A 6,000-nucleotide genomic window follows, 5' to 3' on the forward strand; every position below is an offset into this window, starting at 1 on the left:
TTTTGGGCAAAAATCCATCTGATATCAGCAATAATATCCTTCATTCCATGCTCTCTTCTTAACATTTCTTGAATTTTTGGCAATTCTCTGTTGATGTGCTATTGCAACAACATTTTGATTATTTTCAGCAAGTCTTCTTATAGAGAAGAAAGGGACTTGATCTCTACTCTCTTAGCAGGGAGGGGCATGTAGCCCAAGGTCACTTAATCTGGTCATCTCTTCTAGGACTTTAACTATTTAGGATGCAAAAACTTCAGTTGTCCCCTGCTGGGGAGGTAGGTAGCTGATGAGATCTTACTGGCCGTAGTTGGGACTGTAATTTTTCAATCCTCTGGAATCTGAAATGCTCCTCGGCTGCCATCGAGTCGATTCTGATTCATAGTAACCTTACACGACAGAGTAAAACTGCCCTTGTGGATTTCAAAGGCTGTAAGTCAGGGGTGGGGATGTCTGCCCTGCCCTGCAGTACCATCAATACCAGCTCACATCAGACACCAACGAGAGGCCGTTCCAGTCATCACATCCCAAAAGCCAAGCCAAACTCACTGCCATTGAGTCAGTTCTTATCCACAGCAAGGCTAGATGGCAGGCTAGAACTGCCATGGTCATTTTCTGAGACCGATACCTCTTTAAGGGAGTAGAAAGCCTCATCTTTCTCCCTCACAGTGGCTGGTAGTTTCAAACTGCTGACCTGCTGACCCTGAGGCTAGTAGCATAACTTGTAATCACTACACCACCAGGGCTCTGAGAGCCATCACATTAGCGGTGAGTAATCAGTGTTTGACCAGTTTGGCCCACAAATGATGGTATAAATACTCCAATGGCCCTTGGCAGCGAAAGGTTCCCCATTCTTGCTGTTAATATTTCTGGGAGGAGGTAGCCTCATCTTTCTCCGGTGAAGCTGCCGGCGGATTCCAGCTGCTGACCTTACGGCTCACAGCCCAATACATAATCCACTAAGCCACCAGAGCTCCAAAAACATGATGGGGAATGAAGGACCAGTCTTAGGAGTCAGCAGAACTAGGAGGGTTTCTTGCGTTTTCCTCAAGCTGGTCCTTCATTCCCCATCATATTTCCCCTACATGCCTTTTCCCATAAGCAGGAGTACAACATTCACCAGGAGCCTGGGAACCCTGGATGAGTTGGACCAGATGTGAGAGACCTTTCTCTGTAGCCTGAACCCAGACTGGGCCCAACCACTCTCCCATTTCCAGTCTTCCCCTGGTGCCATCTGGTCACCTAAAAACAGATATTGTGGCTACTTACATTTTCAGCCCAAACCACACCAAAGGCTAATCACATCATAAGATGGTCTCTCTTTTTTTTTTTTGGGGGGGGGGGGATAGTCTCTTTCTACAGAGTAGGACTGCTCTCTTCTAGTATCTGCAGGCTCAATGTCTGCCTATGGGCCTACCCCCTGGAACCACCAGCCCTAGGCCATGAACACCTTGACAGAGGGCTAGAGAAGAGCATATCCAAGGTATGGCACATGTTCCATGTGCCCCGGGTGGCATATGAATGGGGGTGCCAATGAGATGCTTCTACTAACCATCAGAGTTTCATCACCAGCTGTGAGAGATCATTCACCAAATTAATGTCAACACTTTTGTATTTAAGAACCACCGGAGGTCAGAGCAGCCTGTATGATCTTGCTCTGCTGAAGGCAGAAAGGGCAGAAACTCTTGGGGGGCATGAGGTATGACTCTGAACATGTCATAGTCCTTTTTTTTTCTGTCAGTGAAAGCAAGGAGGTTGCAGTTGTAATTCTCATGGGGCACCATAACATGCCAGGTAAAAGATAGCCGGCTTGGCGTGAATGTTTGAGCTGATATCGTGATAAATTTTACTAAAAGATGGGTGTTTTTGGACAGGGGTACAATTCTAGTGCCTGCTATAGGTGCTATTTTCCATAGATCTGCTTCTGCTCTGGTGGGATCTCTTCAAAAGCTTTTATGTCTGCTCAAATGTTCAGTGGATCAGTCAGGACCACAAACTCTCACTCAAAGCATCTCTTCAAAGGACTTGAGCAAAGAGAGAGTCAGGGCATTCCCAGTACTCCACTTAACTCATTTCATTACTGTGATATAATGCAGCAAAGCGAGTAGCTTTGCTTTTGATATTCTGACACTTTGAAGACAAGTGCTGATTACCAACAGTGCAGCTATGAAACGGCACCATGGGGAACACTTTTTAACATATTTACCTAATTAGCCCATTATAAAGTGTAATGTGAGTTCTTGCCTGATTCTGTGATTAGTTTTATGAGAATCTTTAAGAAATGACAGTCAGAGGGGAGAAGAAAGAGGCATAGTGTGCCCAATGCCATATGCTCCCCAAAGGTCCACACCATCCTTGAACTTAACAAGGCACACAGGACACACATGCTGGGTTGGCTGGGCTAAAAGAACTGGAGGGAGGAGCTCCTCCCAGCAATTTACATGTTCAGAAGATGATGTATGGACCCCAATCACTAACTGCTCCATTTCAAAATAGCTTTGGAGAAATGAACACTAGAGCAGCAATAAGAACAAGTAGCTTTCTCTCCCTGGTGCATCTTTGACTAGCAAAATGACCCAATTTATTTAGTCACTTAACTACTCTGAGTCTCTGATGAATCATCAGCTTTATAATGGGAAGAATAATGCCCACAGGGCTATTCATAAGGCTACAATATCATGGGGAGCCCATGATGGCTGGATGTAAAGATGTTTATTAGAGCCATCATTTACATGTACAAGGCATGCTGAATAGCACCATCAATGTCATCAAAAATTTTCACTGCTTTTGGTTTAAATCTTAGAAACAACAGTCTTAAAAGTAACGTCTTCAGGAAGGTCTTTTTCCTAGGCTTCATATCAAAAGTTAGCCTCTTGTATATATAGTTATCATTTGCTTTAAGAACTTGCCTTGTTTCTAGTCCAATGAATGAATGGACCAAGCAAATATTAGTCTCCATAAGTCTGAGACCAGTAGGACTAGATGGTGCCTGACAACCACTACCTGTTGCTCTAAAAAGGGTCCTATTAAAAGGTACTGGTCAGAGTGGGAGAAAACTCTGGATCAGAACTGAAAATCATTCAAGAGATCAACATCAATGTTACTGTTTGGACAGAGAGTGGTGTAACCCCCAAAACTATGGCCCTTAGTAACCTTTCTGACCTGTAATGGAACTCATCCTCATGTTAGAATAATCAACCACTTCATATCAAAAGTGCAGCATTCACCCAAGGACAAAGTACAGAGGTAGGAAATAAGGAGTAAAGGAAGAAGGAAGTAGTAAGAAGGCCTAGGATCATCAATGGTTTCTTGATGGAATTAAAATGGATGCATTGAAAGAAAATGTATATAAATTGCTGAATGTCTGTCAAATCCATGGCCTTCTCTGTAAAACTCCACCTAAATCACCATAAAAAGTTTAACAACAATAAAAGAGCTTGACTTGATTAATTTTCATCTCCCCAATCAAACTGTAAACTCTATGAAAGCAGAAACCATGTCTGTTTTATTCGCACAACTGGGGTAGGGGAGATTTTCAGGGGAAAGCAGCCTGATGGATCAATGATTAAGCAATTTCTGTTAACCAAAAAGTCAGAAGTTCAAACCACCAGTGGCTCCTCAAGAGAAATGGCCTAGCAACGTGCTACTGTAAAAAACTGCAGCCTAGGAAGCCCACTTCTACTCTGTACTACAGTGCTGCTATTAGTTGGAATTGTGTCAATGGCACCCAACAATGTTCAAGGAAAGAAGAAAGGCCTCACCATCTACTTCCAAAAGTCAGTCAATGAAAATACTATGGATGACTATGATCCGACCACATCCAATCATGAGGAGGGCAGGGGAGCAAGCAGCATTTCACCCCAGTAAGCCTGGGATTGTCATGAATCAGGGGTCTTAGCTAACAACAGGGGCCATGGCACCCCAGACGCACAGTCTATCTATAAAGAAGAGCGCGGCAAAGAGACTGTAGAAGCTATTGCCTTTCATTCCAGGCACCCCATGCAGTGTGGATAGACTGTAAAAAGAGCTCATTCTATTAATTAAGGACTACACTGTGGTGAGAATCACATTCATGCTTTTATGTTAATGTAACTATTTACTACAGCATGCTTTACTATTATGCACTACATGCATATAAGATTAGTCCTCTGAGAATTAACATTAGGTATGCCCAGGCTCTAGGGACAGGGATGGTTTTGGGGTAGAATTCTCACCTTCCACATGGAAGATCCAGGTTCAATTCCCAGCCAATGCATCACATGTGCAGCCACCAGCTATCAGTGGATGCTTGCATGTTGCTATGTTACTGAATAGGTTTCAGTGGAGATTCTAGACTAGGAAGAAAGGCCTGGTGATCTACTTCCAAACACCAGCCAATGAAAACTCTATGAATCATAGTGATTTGATCCCCAGGACTGGGAAGCATTTTATTCTGGGGTTACCACAAGTTGGAGGTTCACTGAACAGCAGCTAACAACAAAACGAGCAGCCTCATATATGTCTTCTTTTATTCACCTAACACAGATTCATGGGGTGCCTATTATATAGTAGGCATCACATAGGTCCCTGGCCAATATTTATAGAAAGAATGAATAAACTTTATTCTTTGAGTTTTATATAATGACCTAAGTACCAATATTACATACTGCATGCTATCACCCCATCCCTCCCCCCCCCCATCTTTACTCTCATGTACCATGTGGAAGCACCAAGCATGTGACAAAGTAGGAGAACACCCACCAGGGAAGCAGGTCTGGCATGGGACCTGCCTCCCACCCTGGCTCTCTGACCGAGTTGCTTGCTCAGGTCATTTCTTTCACTGGGCCTCAGAATCCTCCCCAGAGACGAAGAACCTGATCTAGACTTTCTCCAAAGCTCTTCCAACCTAGCCATCTACGGCCCTCCCTCTCTCCCCTAGAGCAGCACCTCCAGTTTGCTGCAAAGAGCTTGTCACGGAGAGGAGAGCCCTGTCCATCACAGACAGGCACGGTGAGAATGTAGCAACAGCCACCAACGTGAGGAGAGAAAAGCAAACAAATGCCCAGTGCACTGCCATACAGCGGATTGACTCAGAGCAACCCCGTAGGACAAAGAAGAATTGCCCCTGTGGGTTTTGAGACTGCAAATCTTTATGGGAGCAGAAAGCCTCGTCTTTCTCCTACAGAGTGGCTGCTCAGTTCAAACTAGTAATCTTGAAGTTAGCAGCCCACTTGACCACCAAGAGTCCTTTGAGGAGAGAAAGAGAACTTAAGAATACTGCTAAAATTACCATTACAGAAGGGGGGAAGATTATGCCAAGCCAAAAACACATGATGTAATGTTAACTCAGCGTAGGCTATAAACTTTTATGAATTTCCATGCTACAAAATAGTAAAATTTATGAGTAAGTGTGTCAGCCAGATATATCATACTTGTAAGCAGCAAAAACCAATTCTAGTTAATTGACACTAAAAAATTTTTTTCTAATATTGGGAAATCCAATGAAATGTTTGAAGGCTTAGAGGAAATATGAACGTAACAAGTCAAAGTCCTTGACACAAGTTTTTAACTGTGTGCATGTGTGTTTTTTTAAGTAATTGGCCTTACTACATATATCAAATCATTCTGTATCTCAATCAGGTCCAGCAGATTTGTACATTTGCTACCACAATCAGTTTCCAAACACCGTCATCCCTCCTTCACACCACTGCCACCCATGAGTCCTGATTCCCATACCGCCAAAACAGAAAAAACATATACCACAACTTCAAGAGGGTGACCCACAATGATATATTTATGAGAGCATTATAGAAGGTACTTAGGTATAGAAGTGCCTTCTATAATGCTCTCATCGTGTGTCCCTCCTGAGACACCCCCTTATGTGTACAATCAAAACCTAACAAAGCAATACAGCCCTCAAAACCAGATTTTGGAAACCAGATTAGGTCCAGCATCCTAGGGGGAATCTGCTGAGACAAGTTTTAAGTGTTTGAGTCCACACCCAACTGATCAAAGCGCTCCATG

This window comes from Echinops telfairi, unplaced genomic scaffold (assembly GCF_000313985.2).
Source record: "Echinops telfairi isolate 266 unplaced genomic scaffold, ASM31398v2 ScPeMD7_2291;HRSCAF=2852, whole genome shotgun sequence".
Lineage (NCBI taxonomy): Eukaryota > Metazoa > Chordata > Mammalia > Afrosoricida > Tenrecidae > Echinops > Echinops telfairi.